Genomic DNA, 27,435 nt, shown 5'->3' with positions numbered 1-27,435 from the left:
ATGCTCACAAGTGTTTGGCTCTGCGCACATACAGGAGCAGAGCTGAGGAATAGAGAAAGTGAGCCTGCCAGCCTGCCAGCAGTCCTCTCCAGGACTTTTCCTTTGCTTTTACCATACTGATTTTTTTCCAGTTTATTTTATTTTTTTGAATTTCTGAACAAAAGTTGAAAGAATAATACAATGAACATTCCATCTACATGCAACAATTGCAACATAGTGCTATATATGCCTTTGCATCTATACCCTTTATATATTTACAAAATTTATTTTGCTGAGCTATTTGAAAATGAATTACAGATAACACTTGACTCCTAAATACTCTGACTCCACATGTAGCTCCTGGGAATAAGGACATTTTTCCTACAGATCAACAATACCATTATATCTAAAAAAATTAACAATAATTTCATATTATGTAATATCATTCAATATTCAAATTTCCTCAATTGCCCACTTTTAGTACTATTTTTTCCCCAGTCTAGGATCCAGTCATGTTTTTACCCACTGCATTTGGTGGTTTTACCTTTTCAGTATCTTTTAATCTAAAAATCCTTTTGCCTTTATTCTTCTTTAATGACACTGACTTTTTGAAGAGTCCAGGCTGGTTGTCTTACAAAATGCCCCCAATTCTGCATTTGTTTGGTTGTTTATTTATGGTATCATTAAACCTATTATTCTTTCACTTGTATGTCCTGTGAATTGAAAGCTAAACCTAGATTCAAATTAAACGGTTTTGATAAAAGTACCTCATACTGTGAACTTCATATTTCATCACATCAGAAGACACAAAATATTACGGTGTCCCATCATTACTGAGGCTAAACTCAATCATTTAGTTAAGATGGTTACTGTCACATCTCTCTACTGTAAATGTACGTGTCCCCCCTTGATAGCAGTAAGTAACCCAGGGGTGAAGATGTGGTACCATGTGGCTATCCTATTTCCCAATAATTTTTCACAATGGGATTAGTATTCTTTGATCATCCTTGTTTCAATTATTCCATATGAGACTTTAAAATAGTGATTTTTCTAACTCTATCATTCTTTTATCATTTATACGCTAGTATTCTTTTGTAAAAAACAGGAAAAAAAGAAAAGCTTCCCCTGACCTCCCTTTTCTCTCTTTGTGTAATAATCAATTGCCATGATTACTTTTTTAATGCTCATATTGTCCCACGTTCGGCCACTGGGAGTCCCTTCAAATTGGTTCATGTTTCCTTTTGACATAATTAATAATTACATTACTCTTTGTTTAATTGCTTTCTTATATCAAGTTGTCCCAGGCACAGCTCACATTTTCGCTGCTGTAGTTCTGGAATCAACCATTTCTCCAAGTAAGTCTTGTTTTCATTTATACAATAAATAGTATTTGGAAACCACCACGCTGCTCCTAGAATACAAGAGCCAATTACATGAGAAGAACAAATACCTCCACCATTTGCTTAAGCAATCTATCACTTGCAACAGAAAGGCTCATATACAAAGGATTGGCCTAACTGGCATTTAATGTTCCTCTCAGAAAATTCTATAATTTTCTTTGTGGAGTGCATCATAAGCCAACTCTTATCTCACTGTGTTCAGACAAAAAGAAAATTGAGATAACTGAAGAAAACTGATGAATGTATGATTTTATGGCTACCCATGGTGTTTTGGCACAACATTACTCGAGTGTAAGTCTTTTTCCCAGTCTATTCATTCTTTGAGATTAGAAGCTATCTGCTAGACCTTTGAATCATCTGAAGCAGCTTCAAATATACTGCCTTCTGAGTCACAAGGGCAAATCCAGCTCACTGTTTCATAACCATATCTATTTTTGACAAAAAAAAAAAAAGTTGTACAACTTTGCTAAATCATCTAACTTATTTACATGAGTTAACTTTAGAATTTGTTAGAATTTAGAATTTCAGGACTTAGAATTAAATAACTTTAAATTTCTTTAAATATTCAGTGTATCCATATAAGAGTTGCCAATTAAGGATACACAAAAGTTTAAATAGCCATGCATCCTCATTTAACAAATATTCATGAGGAGCCTCCTATGCACTAGGCATAATGAAACTCCACAAAACAAATCCCCAATTGGGTAGTGATTTATTAATATATTAAACAAATGTTAATTGAATAAAATGCCAAGAACTGGGTACAAGAAAAACAAACACAATCCAGACTCCATCCTCAAAGGCTTATTATAGTCCGACAGAACGTACAGACAAGTGAAGACATGGTTACACAACAGTTTGGCAAGTGCAATGAAGAATACATTCAGATGCTCCTTGAGAGCCCTAGGGTATCAGGGACAGCTTTCCAGAATAACTGATACACGAGGTAAAAAAGGATGAGTGGGAGTCACCTATACAAAGAGAAGGGGTGTTTGGTGTTTAGAAAGCAGAAAGGCAATTTCCAGACTTGTAGTGAGAGGGTGTTCCAGGTAAATGGCAAAGAATGTGCATGAAAGCATGGACCACTTGGGGCAGTGGAAGTGATTGAGATGGACACTTCTCTGGACAAGAGCACTGACAGAAGAAACAGGAGAGGGGGCTTGGGATGTCCATGGCATGCCAAAGGGATCTTGGCTTTATCCTAGAAGTGATGAGGTTAAAAGGTCTTCATTAGAAAACTGGAGGCCAGGCGCAGTGGCTCACACCTGTAATCCCAACACTTCAGGAGGCTGAGGCGGGCAGATCACCTGAGGTCAGGAGTTCAAGACCAGCCTGGCCAACATGGCAAAACCTCATCTCTGCTAAAAAGATTGGCTGGGTGTGGTGGCGCACACCTGTAGTCCCACCTATTGGGGAGGCTGAGGCATGATAATCGCTTGAACCTGGGAAATGGAGGTTGCAGTGAGCTGAGATCACCCCCAGTGTACTCCAACCTGGGCAACAAAGTGAGACTCTGTCTGGAAAAAGAAGCACCAAAGGAAAGTGGAATACTCAGCTTTGCATTTTATGATTATTGGTGTTGCAGTGACGTTTAAGTGCCTGCTATGCGTCAAGCTCTATGCTAAATGCTTATGCCACTCAATCCTCACAACAATCCAATCAGAAAAGTTTTAATTTGTTTTAAATACATACTAAGGCTTAGAGATTTACCGACGTTTACATAACTGCTTTTGCCAAAGTAATGGAGTCAGGATTCAAATCCAGACATTCTGGTTACAGGGCCCATAACCTTAACTACTATGTTATACTAACTCCACTTTTGCAGCATATAGAATTAAATGTTTTTCTTCTTACTAGAGAGATGATGTGGCATAGGAAGACAAGACAAGGACAATCAGGACATTATCATATAATTTAATAAGAAATGATGGGATTTAGACTAGGATAGTAGAAGGAGAAATGGGAAGAACTCTAGGAGATAACATGGAAAAGAAATATTTGGTAATTGATTGACTGTGTGTGGTGAAGCAGTGGGAGAGAAAAGAGAAGACCTCAGAATTATAACCGCACCTCTCTCTGCCTTGGGCACTAGATGGATAGCAGGGCATTCCCTGAAACTGGTAACTTAGCAAATTGGGGGACATAGTGTGTAAAAAGGAGGCCAGGGAGTCAGTTAATTCTTGTCTCTACATATGCAAATTCCCAGTAATTAGATGTTGCCTAGCCTCTCTCTCAGGTATATCCAGTGAAAAGTGATGGATTCTAACAACAAAGTCATGTGTCTTCAACAACCGTGCTTAGCCTCTCTGCCTCTTCAGAAGGGCATGAATAGCTTGCTTATTTCAAGATGAGGAAGAAAAATGGTAGAAAAACACTCAATATCAATGCACATAACTTCCAAAGAAGAAAGTTTAACACCATCAAGGTCTAAAACATCCTAAAATTATACATCAGGCCAAAGTTCTCTGGATTAGAAAATGTTTCATAACCAGGTAGCTACCACAACAGACAAGGCATGAGTGGCTTTTCAAGGTGCAGCCTCCTGTTACCACTTTAATGTTAGCAATACTGATGCTTAAAAAAGGAAACATTTGAAGGTCAGACTGCTAAAGTTCACTACAAAACTGATTCACTCCTTTTCCGCTACCCCTTACAAGTGTATGGTTTCCTTTTTCTCTATGTGCAAAAGGCATCTTGACTTTTCTCGAAGATATGAATGCAAACAGGATGGCTTTCCTTTTTTTATTTGAAAAAATAAAACACCAACTTCTCCAAAATTGCTAGCAATAATGGACTAGTTGTGTTAACTGAGGCAATGGAAGAGGAAAAACCTCTACAGCTTATTGTGAGATGAGTTATTTCAATCCCAACTGAGAAATGACATTTCATGAGAAGGTCGGTGAGTCCTAATAGACCTTCACACCATGTAGATTGATTTCTAACTTAAATTTGATGAGGCAAGGACCACCCAAAGCCAAGCTGTGTGTTGAAGAAAGAAGTTCTCAGGGTTTCAGAAGAAAGAAGTTCTCAGTAGGGCACTTGCTATTGCATTTGAAGGATGGGCCCTGAATTTGAGGGTCTGGCATAATTCAAATTATGAGTGGCCATTATAATAAAATATTTGGCAGTTTTGAAAGGCACCGAAGAGACAACCATGAAGCCAATTTACAAACATTAAGGTACAAGAAGAATTCTCCTTCTTAGCTGAGTCTCAGCTTAGACTTTATCAAGCCTCTCCTTAGTCCTCTTTTCATCATAACTCCTCCTCTATCCCTTTCCAAAGGGCTCAGATCATCCTTTTTTTAACTGGTAAGGAGGAAGAGGAGGAAGGAATATAATAACATCAAGCTTCTCTCTTACTGGAGTTTTCTATTTCTGTCCCTTTCACCATATCTTCTCTATATCTCTCTTTGAAAATTAGGTAAGCTAAATCTTACATCTCCTAGAAATTTAATAAAAGAAAAAGAATTTTTATTTGTATGAAGACCTTATTTGTCCTTTTCCCCTGTGAATCAGTGAGTCCTAACAGAAGGGGCATCATAATCCTCATTCTAAGAAATCATATCTTCAGATGTCTCCTGAATTACAAAATAAGTATGTTACACATGGTACCAGTTTAGGACTGCACAATACGAAGCTTCAAATTATTTTCATACTGATGCTAATATCACAGTAAATGACAACCCTAAAGGACATGCAGAGAGGACATAAATGGAGAAGGGTTGTTCCTTAGTGCTAATCTTGTGATCAACTCACTAAACCAAAACCTCCCTATTCTCAGCAAATCAAAAGCCAATATTTCTGTTTTGATTATTGTCCAGGCCACAACTCATTTCTAATGGGTAATTTTTTAAGTCATTCATTCAAAAGTACAGTAATTTACCACTTAAAGTTAACAGGTTTTTTTTTCACAGTATTCAATGATAATGTACTTTCATGAGTTATATGTAACTATATTGAAATGGCTAAGCTCATAAATGCAGAGCTAAATTGTAAAAATGCATGCACCCTCTTCGCTCTGCAGCACCTGGCTCACACCTGTTATGGTAATAACCGTACTTGACTATAATGTATCTGTCTGACCACCTAGTGCCCTATGAAATAGTCAATATTTGAGAGTTAAAGAATACATCTATGTTGTCTTTGTATCCCAAAGCTTTTATAGCACATACACGTTTTCAAATAAATTGATGAATGAATCCTGATGCAGTTTATCTCTAGGAAAAATTAAATGCAACCATTCCTTAGTAGTCAGGGAACTCAGTAAAATTTTACATTAAATTATCATCATATCCTCTTATTTCAATGTTAATAGAGCAACGTGTCTTTTTAAAGTTACCTAAGAACATTTTTAGAAGGGATGTTAATATTGATAAATAATATCAATAAAGATTTTAAATTATTAGGCAATTACATTCATAAGCATGATCTTTAATCTGTGTTTCCTGCCTCTGGTGTGTGTTCAGTGGGAAGCTGCCAACTGATTTTCAGGGGCCCTTGGCCAGCAGTCACCATAACACACACACACAAGCCCTCTACTGCTTTCAACAGCCCTTGTCCTTGTAAGAGGGAGCATTGTACCCCTCTCCCTTGGCAGAAACTTACACTTAGAAACTCAAAGGTTTTTCTGTCAACCCCTGCATTAGCCTCTGGACACAGAAAAGGAAAACAAGGAGCATCTTTACTCCTCCTTTTGTGTTTTTAGTCTTTGCACTAAAAAACTGAATACCTGGGAAGTGCAGAGGTCAAAGTTAGCCTGAATCATCTATTTTCCTAAGTTAATTAACCTGCTAATGAAAGTGGTGCATATCACTGCCTTTAGTGAAAGAAAGTAGCACTCAACTATTTTGTTAGTTGGAAGACAGCTAGCTCAAAACAAGCCAGAGATGGGGCCCAGTTTACAAAAAGAAAAAAAAAAAAAGTTAAAAAGAATAAGACCTAGTATTTGATAGCACAAAAGGGGGACTATAGTCAATAATAATTTAACTGTACATATTAAAATAACCAGAAGAGTACAATTGGGTTGTTTATGTCACAAAGGATAAATGTCTGAGGGGACAGATCCCCAATTTTCCATGATGCAATTATTATACACTACATGCCTGTACCAAAATAACTCATGCACCCCATAAACACATACGCCTACTATGTACCCCCAAAATTAAAAATAAATTATTTATTATTATTATTATTTTGAGACAGGGTCTTTCTAGCTCTGTCACCCAGGCTGGAGTGCAGTGGTGCAATCTCAGTTCACTGCAGCCTCAATCTGATCTCATGGGCTCAAGTGATCCTCCCACCTCAGTCTCTAGACTAGCTGGGACTACAGGCATGCACCACCATGCCTCACTAATTTATTTTTTATTTTATTGTAGAGATGAGGTCTCACTGTGTTTCCCAGTCTGGCCTTGAACTCTTGGGCTCAAATGATCCTCCCACCTTAACCTCCCAAAGTGCTGGGATTATAAACATAAGCCACCATTCCTGGCCCAAAAAATTAAACAATTTTTTAAAATATAAAATTTTTTTTTAATATGGCACAATCTACATTCCAAAGAAAGCTTGCAAGTTTCGCTACTTAGGGTATGGAAAATAAGCATTTCTTTCTACACACGCGATAAGGAAGTAGTAGAATACAGTAACTAAAGTCAGGATTTTGGTATCAGTGGAAATAGTGGTGGTTTAGCAATATTAATGTCAGCAGTAAAAATAACAGTGGAATAGAAGTAGTGGTAATAATTGGACTAGCAGTAATGGTAATAATTACAGCAATAGTAATGTCAGCAATAGACATAACAGTGGAATAGAAGTAGTGGTAATAATTGGACTAGCAGTAGCAGATTAATGCAAGGCTTTTACTCTGATTTTTAAACAGCCATAACAGTATATATAGCTCCTTCTGCCTAAACCAGTTTTTTTCCTGTAGGAAGATCACTGTCCTGGTTCACCACAGATGGTCCTGGTTCAAGCCCTGTTGTCTTACCACAATTATTGCTAGTGTCCCTTTCTTTAAAAAACATTTGTCAGACGGGTGGATCGCGAGGTCAGGAGATCGAGACCATCCTGGCTAACACGGCGAAACCCCGTCTCTACTAAAAAATAGAAAAAACTAGCCGGCGAGTTGGCAGGCGCCTGTAGTTCCAGCTACTCGGGAGGCTGAGCAGGAGAATGGCGTAAACCGGGAGGCGGAGCTTGCAGTGAGCTGAGATCCGGCCACTGCACTCCAGCCTGGGCGACTGCGAGACTCCGTCTCAAAAAAAAAAAAAAAAAAAAAAAAAAAAAAACATTTGTCTTGGACAATAAATTATATAGTCATTCTTCATTTCTTTTTTCTCTACCTGGAGTATTTCTCATTCTTCACACCATTACATTTCTGTGTTAAGCCTTGCATGGCAACTCTGGGTAGTGTTAGTCATTCTCTCCTCTCAGATGTTTACTACTTTTATCAAACATCTTTCATAAAATCTACCCAATTGCATAGCATTATACAGTAACAGATTTCTGAGGTTTTTTGGGTATTGTTATATGCCCTGAAAATAGCCTGCTACATGGCAAGTGACATACACATACACACACACACACACACACCACACACACACACTACACAGGAGAACTTGGAACAAAAGACCTGGATGCAAATCCTGGCTCTGCCATCAAGAATTGTGGGACATAAGGAGATAATTTACTGTAGTCATTAAGAATGGGCCCAGGAGTCAGACCCACCCACTGGTGCTGGGTAGTGAATTTAGGAAGGTTACTTACCTTCTCTAAGCCCCAGATTGCAAAATGTAGATGGGCCTATGTTTAAATTTACATAAAATTTAGAGATGATGTTAAATTCAGAGGAGTGTGCGTGCAGAGAGAATATCAATTAGGTAGAAATACAGACAGAAAATAGAATGTAATTTAGTACAGAGAAACAGTGACTGATATACATGAAATAATTTTGTTCCAAAGTGAATCAGGGTAGGCTGGACCCAGTGGCTCATACCTATAATCCCAGCACTTCGGGAGGCCAAGGCGGCTGGATCACTTGAGGCCAGGAGTTCGAGACCAGCCTGGCCAACGCAGTGAATTCCTGTCTCTACCAAAAACACAAAACTTAGCCAGGCATGTTGGTGGGCACCTGTAATCCCAGCTACTCGGGAGTCTGAGGCAGGAGAATTGCATGAACCTGGGAGGTGGAGGTTGCAGTGAGCCTAGGTTGCGCCATTGCACTCCAGCCTGGGCAACAAGAGAGAAACTCCACCTCCAAAAAAAAAAAAAAAAAAAAAAGTGACTCAGGGTAGAAGGGTAGAGAAGAAGCCTGCTGAAAGGCATTGAGAAAGAAAGTGGTGTTCTCCTTTGTAGTTGGGGGAAGGAAGAGGGGAGGGTAGGTTGCCTAGTCTAGTGCTATGTGTTTTGCTGATCTGAGCAGCAGTTTAAACACTGGTTTCGTTGGTTATTTCTACATAGACATTATACAGGCCAACTTTTTCTGAAGTTGAAATCACTTGTGGGGAATGTTGCACTTTGTTTTTAGTTGACTACAGATTACCTCTTTCAATAAAGAAGATATCACAGTATAGGGTTAATAACAGTGTTCTCTGATGTATTTTATTATGCCAGTAGACATAATAATACAAGATTATAAAGTAACTATTAATCCTTTCATTTTACTTTATATAGAAGAATTAACATAGTATTCCTAAGTCTGATCTTAATGATACTTTACAAAATAACCACCCCCCTCCACTCAATTTCTGGATAGAACCAAAACAGCCCAGCTGGAGGACAGAAAAATTGTTATTTTGTAAAATTAATAATTATTTCAAGTTTAACAATGCACCTTTCCTACTTAACTGTAACAAAAATGACAAAGCAGAAAATGAACTAGAAAAATTAAATATGTGCCAGAAAAATTATTATGTATTTAGTTTGGGTAAGGAGATCAAAGCACCTGTGGGTCATGAAACATCAGAGAAGGCCAAGTATCTGAGCAGGGGTTGGTGTTGGTGTATGGGTTGGGGTATCATAGTGGTACCATTCAGAAGTGGCACTTACACACCCTGGCTTTCTGTGAACAGTAACTAAGGGTTTTGAACTGAAAATTAAGACACATGCTTTATAAAAGATTTTTTAAAACTTTCTGAATATGAAAGGCAATATGAGGGATGTAATTTGGATATTCAAATATGGGTATTCTGGGCGCATTTATCATGGAGATAGAAGGACCAAACAGTGGAATTTACATTTCATAGAAGATTCATAAAAAGCCAGAATGATTGGTTGCTGATTTTACGTATTGGGCAGATTTCTACCCCAAAGAATAATTCTTGTGATATTTGATACAACTGTGATGCAATGATTTAAAATCAGATTACATTTATTTATGAGAGTATTATTGATATTGCTGTTTTTAACAACATGCACTGGTGGGTCACTGTAGCCAAAAGATAACACTAAATTCAGTCCATGATTGAAGCCATTAAGATGAAAGTTGACTTCCTGGAATTTGACTGAGGTGTGTCTGCCATGTGGGTAAGAGTGCAGTCCTCGTGGCTACTGCTCCCTGCCAGGTTGGACAGAGCCTCGGTGGGTAAAGGGTGGGGCCTGGGGCTTGGGTTGGCCCAGAGCCTTAGACTTGAGAGCAAACCATGGAGAAGTTCTCTTTAACTAGTGAAAACATACTAACAAGTGTTTCATCTATTTCTAGTTTAACTTAATAACCTATATTTACTTTCCTGTTTTACTTTACAGACTTACTTTCTTTGTTTCCTTGCCTTTGAATAGAAATACAATTGGCAGAACGTTTGTTAATGTAATGCTTTTGGATGTGTTTTTGTTGTATTTAAAAAAAAAAAAAAAACTTTTTCTAATAGTTTTTCTTTCCTATGACAAATGCAGGTTTTCATTTCATTTTTATTTTGCAAATTTGAGTTTATTCTTAACACTGCAGATCAGCAGCAGATATAAAAGCATGAACTCCTGGGTGGGGGTGTGCTGCTGGGGAGAGCAAAGGGTGAGGAATGGAGGAGTTTGACGGAAGTTTCCAGCATGAGTGGAATTGAAGGAAGAAAGTACAAGTTTGTACAAACCTAGATGAGTAAGATTCATAGGAAGGGAAAAGCTATTTTAGAAACTACCCACTATACAGAACCCATCCACTTAGAATTCTTAAAGCTTGGGGGGGTAACACCAAATAAAGGAAGTCCTCAACTTTGTTTGTTCCAACAATTTAAGTTGGTTGTAGCATGTTTTCCCAAGCAATGGTGCCCTGCCAGGCGTTTCTTAGAGTGGAACACAAGTCTGAATCAGTGGCAGGTGCCTGCAGTCCAGTCCTAAGGCTGCTGTAGAACCCCATCCCCGAGAGGCTGCGTAGCATGGCAGGGAGGGGTGCCAGCAGGGGCAGCGGATTTGACTCTACACTTATTAGCTCCATAGCTTTGGGTTATTTATGGCATCTCAGTTTCATTATGGACAGAATGGAATAATGGCATCTTCTTCATCGGACTATGTGTATTAACTGAGATACTCCATGGCAAGTTCTTAGTGTCATACCTGGGACATATGTCAATACTGTAAGTTGTTTGTAGGAGGCAGGGTCATTGCTGTGAGGCATTACCTTGTCCTTATGGAGAAATTACTTCTGACTTCCACTGGAATTACTGCATTTCGTCCAAAATTCTGGCCAGGCCTTTGCATGTGTTAGTCCCCTTGCTTCTCAGCATACTGTTTCTCACAACCTTTTTGTTCATCCTTGAATATGCAGTTCAGCCACTTCCTTGGAGATATGAATCTCCCTTCATTGGAACTAAACCTAGTGTTACACTGGGATTGACATGTCCTGTTCATGTGTTTCTCTCCTTCACAAGATTATCATCCCCTTCAGGACAGAACCTGTAGCTCCCAGCTCCCCAGTTTGGGACAGTCTGCCATATAGGAGACATGGTTGTTAAAGGCATGGTTTGGGAGCCAACAGTCTGGGTTAGAACCTTGCCCCATCACTTACTGGCTATGTGACGTAGGGCCAATTGTTTTACCTGTCTGTGCCCCAGTGGCTTTGTCCATAAATGGGAATTGTAACAGTACTTACCTGATACAGGTAAGTATTATTACAAGACAAGGACAGGTTAAATGAGGAGGAAGAGACTGAAGTTTGAAGAGGTGGGTAGGCAGGTAAATGTACCTCCTACATTTGTAGATCATTATCTTTCTGTAGGTTTGTTATGCTTGACTATTCTATGTTCTCCCAGTGATGATTTTCCAGTTACTTATCAATTTACTCATGAGGAATTAAAATGTAATATTTTTTTACTGTATTTTTCTTTTTTTTTAACAGTACTTTTTAAATAAGTTGTGGTGAGGAGAGTTCAAATTACAGCATAACAGAATTCATTTAGTTAATTGATGTAGCATTAGCATTAGTCTGCTGTTAGCGTATCATATAGCAGTATTATCCAGTTAAGGAAAAATACTCCGTCTCAAAAAATAAAAATAAAAGAAATAAAAGCGACAGACTTATGTGTCACCACAGACTTTTCCCTCATTTTGAATGTTGTATCCTAATGAGGAACAACTCCACTAATGAGGAACAACCCCAGCTCCCCTCCTCCTGGGGAGAGGCATACATGGCGATTCTTGCTTCCTGCTTCATAGGGAGCTGTTTTCTTGGCTGGTGTGCCGTTCTGAAGCTCCTCTGCCTTGGAAGGGCAGTCCATTTCTAGCCTAGATACCCTCCATGCTTGTGTTAGCAGTTGTTACCACTGTCCTGGTTTCCACTGATGGTCCTGGTTCAAGCTCTGTTGTCCTACCACAATTATTGCTAGTGTCCCTTTCTTTAAAAAAAAAAAAAAAATCTCATTTGGACAATAAATTGCATAGTCATTCTTCATTTCTTTTTTCTCTACCTGGAGTATTCCTCATTCTTCATGCCGTTACATTTCTGTGTTAAGCCTTGCATGGCAACTCCAGGTAGTGATAGTCATTCTCTCCTCTCAGATGTTGTATCATTTTAATCAATATCTTTCACAAAATCTACCAAATTCTATACTAACAGAATTGAGGCTTTTGGTCATTATTGTATGTCCTGATCATGGTCTACTACAAGGTAAATGAGATACATACACACACACAACATATACAGGTGAAGAAAACTAGGAACAAAAGATCTGGATGCAAATCCTGGCTCTGCCATCAAGAACTGTGTGACTAGAAGGAGGTAACTTAGTGTAGTCATTAAGAAAGGGCTCACTGGGGGTGGGCACGGTAGCTCATGCCTGTAAATCCAGCACTTTGGGAGGCCAAAGCAGGTGGATCACCTGAAGTCAGGAGTTCAAGACCAGCCTGGCCAACGTGGTAAAACCCCATCTCTACTAAAAATACAAAAATTAGCCAGATGTGGTGATGTGCGCCTGTAATCCCAGCTACTCGGGAGGCTAAGGCAGGAGAATTGCTTGAACCCGGGAGGCAGAGGTTGCAGTGTGCCAAGACCACACCATTGCACTCCAGCCTGGGGGACAGAGCAAGACTCTGTCTCAAAAAAAAAAGAGCTCAGGGGTCAGACCAGGCTGCTTTCAAGTCACCCATCCACTAGCTAGGTAAACTTGAAAGGTAACCTATCCTTTTAAGCTCCAGACTATGAAATGTAGATGATTCTATCTTCCTTATAGGATAGTATTTAGTCTAGTGAAATTACGAATGTCAAGCATAATTTTAAGAAGCAATAAGTTTTCACTAAATATTACTTATTGCTAATGATAATAAAATGATAAATCATGAAACAAAAATATATCTCTTATTTTATGTGACTAATATGTCATAATGGCATGCCATTGTTAGCAAAATTGTCATTATTTGGCAATCGTTTAACCCATGAGAGTCTTGGTTTGTCCTTTTATAATATGGGGGAAATTACATTTTCCTTAAAGGACTTGTATCAGGTGAGATAACCTATGAGAAATATGTTTCATTAATTGATTTCATTTATTAAGCACTGACTAAGTGCCCATTATGTACTAGGTGCCACTTTAAGCATAGGCTGAGTACAAGACTAGATGCTAAAGATACAAAGGGAAAATAGGTCTTTTCCCAAGGAGTTCACAGTCCAAGGAGCAGCATTTAACCTGAAGGAGTTGTACAAATGCAACTATCATTGCCATCTCCTCACTCCCCTCTAAATTTCCTTTTCTGATTTTTTCTGATTCTCCTTCCCCTTTTTTTATTTTTTTTTTTTAGTTTCTTTAACCAACATTTCATCTTAGATATCTGAATTTAGGCAAAAACCAAAAAATTTGTTACAAAAAAAAATGATGTAGACTCCTCTATATCTATATATAAAGACTATAATAAATTTGCTACATCATCATGTATTCATTAAAAATTACAGGCATTCTAAAATTATTTTGTGAGTGAATATTTTTCCCTAAATTTCTGAAAATCAAGTATTAAGTTTGCTCATGTCATAGTCTCCATGCCCTCAAGTCTAAAGAAGACAAAGATAACCTTTTTCTTGGCTAGATTTCCCCCTATTCCTATATCCATTTTGAATTCAGCAATAATATTTCAACAATAACTGCCACTCCTTTCCCATGTGCCCATTTGTATGGGGTTGAACATCAGGCTGAGCACTAACTGGCCTCCAGCTCATGACTAATAAAAAACATCTTCTAGATGATTCTGGAAACAGTTAAAATAGGTCAACTAAAATCAGAGAATGCAAGAATTAAAAATATACACAGAGTAAAAAACTTTGTCAAGTTGCTAAAGCTCCAGTGTCAACTTACAAAAATAATACTCAGTGAGATGTTCCTATAGCCAGTTATTCTGTCACGAACATTTTCATTTTTAGCAGTATAACTTTATTTAGTGACTTATTTTTGAGTAAGATTATATAACATTTAAAATGATTTTCTATAAATACTTTGCTACACTCAATTTTAAACATTTGCTCCTTTTTAAAGTTTGATTTTCACACATCTAGGAAAATACTTTTCCCCAAAGAACCCATCTCCAACTTTATAATAAAAATCACAGGGTTAAAGTGTTTACTTAAAAGTAATCTACTTTTACAAGACTGTGTGTTTGTATTAGTCCATTTTCACGCTGCTGATAAATACCTGAGACTGGGTAATTTATGCAGCAAGAAGAGTTTAATGGACTTACAGTTTCAAGTGGCTGGGGAGGCCTCACAATCATGGTGGAAGGCAAGGAAGAGCAAGTCATGTCTTACATGAATGGCAGCAGGCAAAAAAAGCTTGTGGAGGGAAACTCCCCTTTATAAAACCATCAGATCTCATGAGACTTACTCACTCTCATGAGAACAGCACAGGAAATACTTGCCCTCATGATTCAATTACCTCCCACCAGGTCACTCCCACAACATGTGGGAATTTAAGATGAGATTTGGGTGGGGACACAGCCAAACCATATCAGTGTTCTTCTGAGCAAGGTTATAAGAAACTTATTTTTTAAAGATCAAGCATTAAATATGGCATTGTTCTTCTTCATCATATCTAACTTTTTTCCTAAGTAGGCTATTATGTTCATGAATATCCCCATAAGATCCCAAAATAGGAAAACTCTTTCATGAAATAAATGTCAGGGCTACCTCCGTGTAAGAACAGTGCACCATGATTTGCCATCAACACATCAGTTCTGTAAAGAAAGACTCCTGGCAAGTGAAGGTAAGTAGCACCAAACCAGTCAAAGCACACATGGAATACTGATTGGGGCTGCAACAATCAATGACTACCAATGCCAACCCTCAAAAGCATCCTTGTAAATAGTTACATTATTTCCTATAACTGACTGTAAATGGACACTCCTTACCCAGGCAAGAATTTTCATTAAAGCTCATATTCCAAATAATGGTATATGTTTATTAATTTAAATTTTCATGCAGATCACTTTGAGAAAAAGATTTCATTCAGTAGATCTCACTGCAGAGAGCAAATTTTAAAGTTAGATAAAAATACAATTTTCACTACTCAAAGAAGAAAAAGTAGAAGGAAAAAAGGCAGAAATGTAAACTGGCATCAATTTATTAAGTAAAATGTCTTCCTCTTAGGACAGATATCTTCCTGACTACAGCAAGTTTCAGTATAAGCTCTCAGACATCACAATTAAAACAAGCTGAAATCTCGTAATAAGGGAAGTGATACAAATCTCATTAGACAAGAAATGTCATTATGATGAAATTAAATGTTTAGAAAAACAAAATGATTCCTAAATCTTGGCAGACAGCTCCCAAAAAGAAAGAGACAGAGAGACAATATGGTTATATTACTCTCTCTATAATTAAAAACAATAAATGCTTTCCTAATCATTCTTAACTTTTAAAAATGGCAGATACAAATATTACAGGGTGTTACCTGCAAACTGTAGAACAGTGACTGAAAGACAAATTTCAAACTATTTGCTCACTATTTGATACAATTATCAAATGTAGTTCCCCAAACGTTTCCCACATAGAAGTACCCCTAATAACAGAGGAGAATAAATGCGCATTCCTGGTGTCCTGATTGCCTGAAGTGGCCTGGTCTATCACACAGCTAGAATTTCTTTATCATATGTAAATTCTGCTTACTATTCTATGAGGTAGTCATGTGTGCTTTAACACAAAAGGTGCTGTAAATCATTTACAACGGATCTCAGCCCCTCTCACCTCCAATGCCAAAGCCTCCCAAGAATTCTGCTGTCCACCCAAATGCTTAATGAGAGAAGCTGGGGGAGTGAGGAGAAATCAAGAGGAAGGGACTGAGTTTCTTGTCCAAGTCAGTTTGGGACCAAGAGGAAAAAAAAAAAGAGCTATGGGAAGCAGGAGCAGGAACACAAGGCTACAATGACCATGACAACGTAAGCCCCAAGGCTTCAGAAATTTGTTGGAAAAGGAACTGGACTCTCACCCACGGGACGTGAGTGGGGAACAAAAGTCAATTTTATTTCCTCAAAGGTGTAGAAAACCATGGCTAACATTTGTATTCCACTTACATTGTACTTATAAAGGTACTTTTTCACAATGCCTGTCATCTGCTGTTATAAAAAATAATGCAGGAATCTGAAAAATAATAATTAGTAGAACTAACACTTATAAAGGTGTTAGTTACTCTGTCAGACACTATTCTAAGCAATCTTATCCAGTTCTCACAGCTATCCCCGTTTTACAGATGAGGAAACAGGGGCAGAGAGATGTTAAATACTTGCCCAATGTCGTACAGCCAATAGTTAGAGGAGGTGGGATTCAAACTGAGGCAGCCTGGCTTCACAGTTACTAAACTATGAAGTTACTAAACACCTCACTATACCTTTAGACTACCTAATGACACAGGAAAGGAAAACTGATATTATTGGCCATGTCACTGATTTCGGTATACTTGTAAAAGATTTACAATAAATAATAGAGTAGCATTTTTATTAAATAGTAATCCCACCCCAATATTGTGTCCTTGCTCAAAAATCAATTATTTATAAATTTTGCATATTTTTACACAACTGTGAAATTTTATACTTAATAAACATTAATCACATAGCAATATAGAAATTCTTTATTGTTACTATGCATATGGAACTCACAGGAAATTACCTCTGAAACAATTCAGCAGTAACACCAGGAAACTGCTGCTACACAGAAAGTGTTCAATGAAGTGGCATCAGAAACGTGGCCCAGCGGGGATCCATTTTCAGCCTGGACTTCTTGCAGGAAGTAACTCTCCCTGCCATAGGTGCTGCTACATACTTTCTTCCATGGCCACAAGCTCCTGCAGGACTCTAATTCCATCAGGAGAGCACAGATATATAATGTTCAATTAAGGGAGCCAGAGCACTGCAGAACCATGGAGCCATTTCTGTAAATTACTGGTTGACAACCTGCGTTTGGCAGAACATACTGGACATATATCAAATGTTAAAAAGAAATCAATTGATAAAGCTCTCCACTTAGAGACAGACTTACTTTAAGCAAGTCCTTAAGAACTGTCCTTAAGAAGAAGAAAAGCAAGTGGAGCGCCTCTCCCCATCCCCACCCCACCCAAGAACTATCAATCTTCCAATCAGGATCATCACTGCCCTCTTTCACCAAATTAATCACACAGCAGCCATTATTACCAACTTGATATCTAAAATGTCATGTACATTCTCTGTATTTATTGTACTGTTATTGTTCTATGTTAGTGAATTTAACAACAATAAAACTTTATATATAAAGACTTTAAGGTATTTACTCACAAATTTGCCCTCCTGCATCTTTACTAGATGTTTACTAGAAAGTCCTTTAGTTCTTCAAACACAAAACCTCCTGCCACAAGAAATCTAATTACAACCCAAGCCTAATGTACTAAGATCAAGATCAGCAGAAGTTGGAGGTGTGTGATTCTATATGGTAATTGTAATTTCATCTTTTAAAAGACTGGCATTTTGTTATTAATCAGGGATATAATCTCTATTAAAAAAAAAAACAACAATGTCTACAGGAATGCCATGTTCTGTTCCATTTACAACACTTTTCAGATTTTATGTTTTCATTATGTATTAGAGGGGAAATCTGAAACATTTGCCAGTTAGTTTATAAAGGACCACATATGGGACTAAAGAGTTTGACTCCATTCATTGATCAGATCTTCAAAAAAAGCCCCTCTCCAGAAATAGACAGGAAAAGAAATCTATTCTGTACAAGACACTGCTCAGCACTCAACAGAAGGGTGAGAAAAACAGACTCTCATCCAAAAAAATCCACAGTCCACAATAAGGTTTAAACAGTACCCAGATGGCAACACAAGGAGCCAGAACAGCACTGACACCTGCCATAAGTGCTAAAGACCCAAAGGAACTGCCACTGTCCTGAGAATTCCCAAGGGAGGAGGTTTGGCTTGGCCTTGCATCTCTGTTGCCTAGAGATACAGCAGTAAATATATATTGAATGAACAACTAAATTAATAAATGCCTTTGACTACTACATACATAAGCCTACTACTACTTTCATATGTAGGTATATGTATGTAGTAGTCAAAGGCATTTACATACTTCGTACCAAAAGATGACTGTGTCTTAAAAGATTAGCTTTTCTCTACAGAGAAAACCAAGAGAATTGAAAAAGTAGAGGGAGAAAGAGAGGAAAGACAAGAAGAGGTGAGTATCAGAAGCAACAGGAGAGGGAACAGGAGCAACCAGGACCCGCCAAGGGCATATGGAAAGCTGAGAATGCCACAAGGGAAGGAAAGGGAGGAAGTGAGGCAGCAAAGGAGCTACCCACACAGCACCAGGGATCCCACGGTCGCAGTTAAGTCAAGAAGGCTTTATCCTCCTCTGGGACTTGTAGTTACCCTATTTGGCGTCCTGTACCACCTCATGTGCATTCATCCTGCCCATGACACCACAGTAACTCAGTAAGTGCATAAACCATGGACTGCAGTTCCTCAGAACCGCTTATCTGAGACAGCATGCTGGTACTTCCTGAATGGCAGCCTGGCATTCTGAGATTACACTCTTCCTTCATGTATGGTGCTAGAATCTGTCCTCTCCTTTATGAAATGAAAGGTATAGTACACATTAAGACATATTTTATGAAATTTTATTGCTGTCCTTACTTTCTAAAATCCCCTCTCACTCTTTTCCCTACACTGTTCAATAAAACCCAGTCTCATAACCACTAGAGTGTGCCACATCTTAAAAGATTTTTTATTAAAACCTAAAAAGTTTAAAATATGACTATGAAAACCCTTACCTAACTTGAAAACTATTAGGTAAAATGTTTTGTTCTCCAGAGATTTTAGATAAAAAAATAGGTTTTATTACTCCTTTGGTTAAAGAATGTCATTATTAAATTAAAAAAAAAAAAACAAGAAAGTAGATCAAAACTCAGCACCTATTCTATGACCTCATTTTGGAAAATATGGGGAAACAAGTGTCATCACGTGAATACATATATATATTGCATGTATACATTTAGGGAATTACACACAACAAATTCAACAATGGTTATTTCTGGGTAGTGAGATTTCCTCTTATTTCTATTCTCTTCATAAGTAGAAAGTAATTTTATAAATAGAAGAATTCTACAAATATGAAAAATAAATGTTTTTACTTTGAAAAATAAATGTGAGAAAAAATAACAGAAAAAAAAACTCACATGAAGAAACAGCGAGTTTCCACCATGGCCAGTGGCCTTCTGAGTGAAGCATGGTTTTCTGCCCTACATGCCAAGTCTTTAGACAAGGATCTCTTTATAAGAGCTCTGTTATTTAATACGTCCATTTACATTATTACCATAAAGATGACTTTTCCACAATAAAGCTTTCAATCTCTAGGGTCCCTGCAGGGTAATAGGAAGCATTCAGCAGATTACTGTTACTATGTTTTATTACACTTAATGACACAGATACTTCACAGTACTGGGAGTTTTGTAAGTATTTAAAAATGTATCTCCTATAAAAACATATCTACTGAAAACACATCTCCCATAAAATACGTAAGTAAAATATTCATGCAACAGATTTTATACTATACATGAATATAAAAAACAAAACACCTTTCAAACTATTCTAAGCAATGTAGTTCCATTTAAAAACAAAGTATTTTAAGTAATGAGAAGATCCTTCATTCTAAAAAATAATAACGTTTCAGTCTAAGAAAGGATACATCCAGTCCATTTATCAACGAACACCCTCTAAGTATAAGGATGTAGAGATGAACTAGATGCAATGCCTTCACTCAAGAAGCTTACTATAAATTAGAAAAACAAACAAATGAGTTCAATAAATGGTTCAAGTATATGATGAAGATGATGAAAGTATGTATGTGGTTGGTTCTGAGAGGGCACAAAGAATAAAAATCGTTGTCCTACCTAGAAGGGTGGGGCCAGAAAAGTTTTCTAGATGACTTTTTTCACAATGCAGTTATTATTTCCTAAAAATAAATTATGAAAGTACCTATTTCTTTTACTAAACATCTAGAAACATAGAAGAGAGTGTCAAGGGCAGAGTCATAGAGATATATTAATAACAAAAAGTCTGGACTGAGCCAACAGCAGTAAGCAGCCATCCAATCGTCTCATTCACTGCATGTCATTTTTGAGCACTTATTAGGTTCTATGCAAGGTGCTGAATAAGATGTTGTCCCTCATGTTCAATGACCTTATAGCCCACTAGGAAAGAGAAGCAGGAATAAATAATATAATTTGATAAGTGCTATAATGGGCTACATTGCAAATGGCTACAAAGCCACAGATGATGGCACAGTTAACTACACATTGAGGGAAGGTTTAATAAACAAGGAGCCAGTCACATGTGAGCTCCATAGGACAGGAAAGAGAATGCATTCATTGGAATTTTCTAAGGCAGCATGAGGTACCAAGGCTGAATTAAGTCCTTTGCAGTGTTACTTCATTTAGTCTTCAGGATTATTTTATGAAATAGGTATTGTTCCCATTCCCACCTGGGTATTGTTCTAGGTGAGGTACGTGTGGTTAGAGAATGAAGTAACTTGCCTAAAGCCAAACTAATAATAACTGGTGAATTAGGTTTTGAAAGCAGATCAGAAGTCTTACTTGGCTGCCTCTGCTTTTCCCAGAACAGACAAGCAATAAACATAAGGCTTACTTTGATTTGTATCTTAGCTGGGCGGCTCTTGAGTTTCCTGAAACCTGACCTCTTCAAGAATCTCCTTAGGTCTTTCAACGATTCTTTCTCCATAAAATTCCTGTTTTTATATTCACACACTTTCAGCCTATTTAATATATATCAGCAGGCATTTGTAACTCACTAAAATTATCTCTTCTTCCTCACTTTCCAAGGAACTCAATCCTGCACTAAAAACATTACAAAGTATAGCTCAAGGCTCAAGGTTGGATATTTTCAATAATTTGAAACAGTTATACACGGATAGAAATACATTTGCTACAGAGACTACAAGCTTCAACACTTAGGAAATCCACTGAAAATTAACAGGATATGAGAAGTGAAAACACGGTACAGTGTAGTCACAAAGTATATCTGTGGTATACTTTGTAGCCACATGTCAGGAGGAAGTTACCTTTATGCACCTCTCATCACTGCATGCAAATTTGATATTTTCTCTACATGCTTTTGGAAAATATGCTAATAACTAAATCATCAACACAGTACTTGCAAATTGTTTTTAGGCCTTCAACTCTTAACAGGGAGAACATGAGAAGTTTCTCTTCCACATGCAAAGTGAAATGTTACACCTTATAAAGTCTAGACTTTGAGGAGGCCATATCATATCAGATCCATATTCAATCCAGTAAATCTGCTGTCAAGATCATTGTAAACCATGAGAGCATGTTGATAAGTGCAGTCCAGTTACAGAGGGATCACTGCCTCTAAACATGCTAAAATAAGCAGTGTGATTGATACTGTATTTTTGTAAATGGTCCTAAAATGATCTTCTGAAATAGCTGTCCTCACCAGGACATGGAGAAGATGTGCTCAGTTAACCGAGGTTATAGCATCACAATAGGGACTCTGTGGTCTTTGTGAACTTACCAGACATATCTTATACAAAACTATTTGTGGTCGTGGTGGCAGTGGTGTATAATTTTTAATTATACAAGAAAATAGTGTCCACAAGTTATTCTTTACTCACTCAGTCTTCGGTTGTGAATGAATGCATTTCCTTACCTTGTATGTTTTATGTAAATAAGGTTTTTATAAAGAGACTCAGTAATAACTGTGTCACCCACTTCCACATAAAATCAAACAATTGGCAATAAGATATGCAAAGCTGTACTTACTAAAGATTACTGGACTGTAAATATAAATCAGACCACCATGGAAAGACATGGCTATAAAAGCTGACAGTATGGCAAGGGAAAAGTAATTTACACCAGCTGGGGAGCTGCTATGTCCCAGGTATTGTGGCTGACAATTTACCTATGTTATTAAAAAGCACTAGGAAGCAAACAATTTCTAGTCTGTGTTCAATAACTACTAGTTTAAGAGTACTGGTTTGTGGTTCCTAAATTATGCACCAAGGTATCCTGGAACACCACAGCAAACTCAGAGACACTGCAGGATATTTTAAATTTTCACCAAAAAGTCACAGGAATATTCAGCATCTGATATTGTATGAATTACTAGCTCAAATTACTGTGTAGTTTTAACATTACATCCCACTAAGTTCCTTTCAATAGTGTATCTGGATACACAATAGTGAAGCTGGATATTCAGCAGATGCTATGATTAACAACATGGTACAACAATCAATGTAAAACAAAAAATGAAGGTGTAGTGGTGTGTAATCTTATTCCAAGATTTGAGAAGTTATGTAGTGCCCAACAGGCAAACACATCCCATTAGTAATAATGGTGGATATTCAAGAATAAAATAAAAATAAAAATAGTTTTCCTTTCAATGTATTTGTATTATTTTCTTTCAGCCAACTACTATGTTGTTGGGACATAAATATTTATTAAATTGCTTAGAGATAACTACTTAAAAACAAAACTGGGCTGGACACAGTGGTTCTCGTCTATAATCCCAGCACTTTGGGAGGCTGAGGTGGGTGGATCACCTGAGGTCAGGAGTTGGAGACCAGCCTGGCCAATGCAGTGAAACCCCATCTCTACTAAAAATACAAAAGTTACCCAGGTGTGTTGGTGTGCACCTGTAATCCCAGCTACTCAGGAGGCTGAGGCAGGAGAATTGCTTGAACCTAGGAGGCAGAGGTTGCAGTTAGCCAAGATTGTGCCACTGCCTCGGCTATAAGAAGAAAACTTCATTTCAAAAAAAAAAAAAAAGCCTGTAATTGTTTTGGTCTGCAAAATAAAAAAAAAATTTTTTTTCAGAGAAATATTAACCATGCCTTAAACTAAGAAAGCTTAAGAACTTCTGCTAAAGATGAATTCTAACTTTCCGAGCCAAAGGACAGGAGGCTGAACCAAGGGTCTCTACAGACTTTGCCTAGTTTTCTGTGCTAAGTTTCTAAAGTGATTAAAAGGCCATCTGTGATTGAATGTACAATATCTTTTTACATTATCAATGTAAAATCAATATCTTTTTACATTATCAATGTAACAGTGTTTCAATCTTTTTTTTAATCTTACATTGACTTTACTCATCTTCCATTCTGTGTCATTTGTCTACATATGATGATTGCTTTGTAAGCAATTATATAATGTTTCACATTCAGGAAGAATAACATATCTATTTTTGGTACCATCCCCTGTTTTCTGCCCTTTCACTATTGCCATGCACCTAAGTACTTCTAGATAGTCTTATGTAGGGGATTTTAGGTGAATTTTCTCCATAGTATGCATTATTCTTTACATTGACTTATGATTTTGTTTTGTTTTTTACACATTTTAGAATAACCTGAGGTCCTACATGTTTAAACCTTTAAGAAAATATTTATGAAGTTATACAAAGTATGACACCTGCCATGAAGATATAAATCTTATATCCATGTATCAAGAAGAGAGGGGAGGTAGAGTGAAGGCCAGTAGGATACCAATAAAATTAAAGAATTAAAAAAAAAAAACTTACAAACTTATTTGTGAAGTCTCTTGATATAAGGCAATTCGTTTATCTATATCCATACCTGTATTTGCCATAACAAATAGAGAATCTAATAATTTCCCAGCCATGGATACTGATGTTATTATACCAAAGGATAAATCCCAATGGCTAATATTGCTGGATTATTAAACTAGGTTTTGGTTAAACCATAAAGGCAGAATTGAAATGAGATAATCTGCTAGTGTGAAAGAAATAATTTTAAGTGATTAGGAAGGGCTTGAAACGTATCTCCAGACTTCTCAACAAAGTCAGGTGATACACAAAAAGGAAAGAAAAACATCAAAGTTAAGACATGGGAATGTGATATAGAGAAACAAGTGAGATAGCAGTACATTTGATTTTTTTTAAAAAAATCTGAGCAGTTGGTTCGTAAGAAAAAAGCACCTTAAATCTTTCAGAAGAAAACCAGCACCTCCAAAAAGGATTCAGACAGCAGGAAGCTTCTGCAGCTGGAACAAATGTTTGACCCAAGTAGACCAAATAATCTTTGAAGTAATGAATGTAAAACAAAGGTTATAAAAAATACCATATTTGTCAGAATGTGCTACTCAATCCCAGACTTCCTAGTCATCCCCAAATGCGACCTCTGAAGGGGCAAGCAGAAAGTAGAATGGAGTATGGGTTAAGAATGGGGGCTTTGGAAGCAGAGAGACCTGCATTTGACCTCCAACTCTATCATTCATAAGTTGCAAGATGCCAGATAAATGATAAAATCTCCCTAACCTCAGGTAGAAATGATAACAATATCATTCTCACAGGGTGGCAAAGAGAGTAATAAGGGCATTCACCTAAGATATTCACTACAGAAGCTGAGTATGCATCTTTATCCGCACTGCATGATTTTCACTAAAAATGAACAAAACTGAGTCCTCCCCTTTACGTTTGCTGAAAAACTCCATCTACCAGAAATTCCTATCTTAACATTCCCCAGCCATCTTAAATTAAGCATGGTTAAAACTAAATTTATATTTCTGAGAACTGACACCTCCATTTGTGTAAATAAATTAATCTGCCTCACCTCCCACCCTTATGGCCTTGAAGTCATTCTTGACCCCTTGTTCTCTTGGTCACACCCAATCCATCAGCAGCTCCTCTCAACCCTCTGCCAACTGTCTCATACTACTCCTTTGCCTGCCATTCCCCTGCCCTCATCAATCTGCAGCTGGATACTCTAATACTTGGTCTCTCTGTCCTTGGCTTCTTACTGGCTAACCTATCCTACCCATTACCTGTTCTATAACTTTCCACCTTACATCCTCCATTATTTCCTCTTCCTCTTCCATCAAACATCAGTTCCCAAAAGAGCTTGTGGAATTGCCTCCACTCAGAGCCACCTAAGTAGACACTGGCCAAATGACCCTTTTGTATCAATCAGGAAAGGCACCCTTCCTTCCTTCCTCAATTGAGTTAAAATGCTGATTTTGTTAAAGAATGCCACGTTACTGCTAGATGACAAGCTGTCACTCTAGATAAATGTATATGTATGATGTGATTGAATGATGTCCAGCAGGTGGGTACCAAACAGGAACAATCTTATGTAAGAATGATGTCTTCATTTCTTTGGTTCTTTTCTAGTATGCATCTCATCATCTACATTATCCAACTGAAACAAAAATCACCAATGACCTCACAACTGCCAAATCTGATGACTGAATTTTTAAATTTATTTTCTTATTTGACTGCTCCATGTTTCTGCATTGTGGTCACTGTCTTTTTCCACAGTCTTCAGATAATACTTTCTCCCGCATTTATTCCTGCCCCCAACTACTGTGTGACAGTTTTGCCTCCTGCCCTTTCTGTTCTATAAATGTTACTCAACTTCATTCATGCACACATTCATTCAGCAAATATCTGAGTACCTACTATATAGCAACGTGATATTCTAGGCACTTGGAATATAGCTCAGTGAACTAAAAATGCATAGAAGAAAAATTTCTCTACCATGATGAGACTTTATCTTTTGGTGTAAGAGGGTGTAGAGAGAGGCACACAATAATGAACTTATTAATTACATGTAATTATCATTATATTCAATATTTATTGATGAATGCTATAGCATGGTTATATGCAGGTGAGGGACATAGTTATTTTCAATAGGGTACACTAGGTAAGTTTTATCATGAAGGTAACATTTAAGCAAAGGCTTGAAGTAAATAGGAAATATGTGAGGGATGAGCATTCCAGAGAGAAGAACAAGCCAGTGAAAAGCCTTAAGGAAGAAATCTTCCTGGGATAATCAAGGAATATCAAGAAGCCAAGGTGGCTTGAGAAGTCAGATCATCTATCTGAAACTGTTACAAAACGTATACAAGTCTGTGGTATCTGGCAGGAATGAGAACATTTCCATATTTCACACAGGACCTTTGTGTACTGCACAACCTGGTAAGTCAGCCTTACCTAGAATTCCCGCTCCTCCATACTTGCCTTAGGTTGCCCTTCACTTCATACACCACTTCCTCAAGGAAGATTTCCCATTCCAAACAATGGCCATCATCAAATTCTCTAAACTCCTGTTTGCACATGGTTAAAGATTGGTATATGAGACCATATATTTACATGTATTTGTTCTTTCTAGCTATGTGTCTTGCTTGTATATCTGACCGAATTGGAAATCTCTCTAGAGCCATGATGCTTCCCCAATGCCTGTCAACATGCCCTGTACCTAGTAGGCCCATGGTAGCTGTTTATGGAAGCCACTGCTAAAGGCCTCTGACATCTTAAAAAAAAAAATCTAGAATACTTTTTATGAATGAAACTTTACATTGCCACCCAGATTGCAAACCTCTGAGCCAATATTCCACAAAGACATGGGAAATACTTTAAAAGGCATATTTATATAGCACAATGATTTTTCAGTTGATTCAATTTTATTGATTTTAGGAAATAATTTAATCATCTGTATTTCATTTCAGATAATTAAGTTTTGCTGCTGGCTTCAATATTGCTGTCTAAGACATAAAATCTTTTATCTTTCTAATAAAACTAAGCCATTTCTAAAAGAAAAAAGTATTCTGGTTAGAAAATGTTAAAGATACATGTAATAATCAAAAAAAACTAATAAATAAATTCAAAGTCAAGAAGGACCACCCACATAAACACTAAATAAAAGCTGGTATTTGTAGAATTGCTTTCAACACAAGTGAAGAGTCTATTAAATAAGGTCAGAAGGAAAGGGCACACTAGAATGTTGAGATTACCAAGGAACTATTCCTATATTGTAAAAGAAAAATCTCCGAAATTTAAAGTTGCTCGTCATTTTCCAATTACCTAAGGTCTTCCTGCCAATGATGAAATCCTTATTACTGGTGGATCCACTGACGAGTCCCCAAGGAGGAGATCTTCCAGCATCGCCTGTTTATCACAGCCACTTACAGAAATGCAGAAGGCTTGTAACTGTAGCCAGAAGCCACAACCCTAAGCCAAAGCTTTTTTGTTTTGTTTTGTCTTGTTTTGTTTTGTTTTGTAAGAGACAGGGTTTCACTCTGTCACCCAGACTGAAATGGCCAGCAAGGAACACATGTCAACGTAAGCCTCAAAACTGGGAAGTC

At 37.4% G+C, this 27,435-nt stretch overlaps 1 protein-coding gene across 5 annotated transcripts in view; it reads right to left on the bottom strand.

Annotated features, from left to right (window-relative positions):
- Window positions 1-27,435, bottom strand: part of VAV3 (vav guanine nucleotide exchange factor 3) — a 436,513-nt gene that overhangs the window by 347,342 nt on the left and 61,736 nt on the right. Inside the window, exon 1 of one of the 5 annotated variants that reach the window (XM_033198400.1) lies at window positions 10,920-10,926. The exons of the other annotated variants lie outside the window; for them this stretch is intronic. The gene's annotated coding sequence lies outside the window, so the exon portion shown is untranslated. Of the gene's footprint in view, window positions 1-10,919; window positions 10,927-27,435 lie in introns of those variants that run through there. 5 annotated transcript variants of the gene reach the window in all.

Source organism: Trachypithecus francoisi, unplaced genomic scaffold (assembly GCF_009764315.1).
Source record: "Trachypithecus francoisi isolate TF-2019V2 unplaced genomic scaffold, Tfra_2.0 Lachesis_group5, whole genome shotgun sequence".
NCBI classification, from domain to species: Eukaryota; Metazoa; Chordata; class Mammalia; order Primates; family Cercopithecidae; genus Trachypithecus; species Trachypithecus francoisi.
The sequence above is the reverse complement of the archived record's forward strand: the minus strand, read 5'-3'. Positions and strand labels throughout refer to the sequence as shown.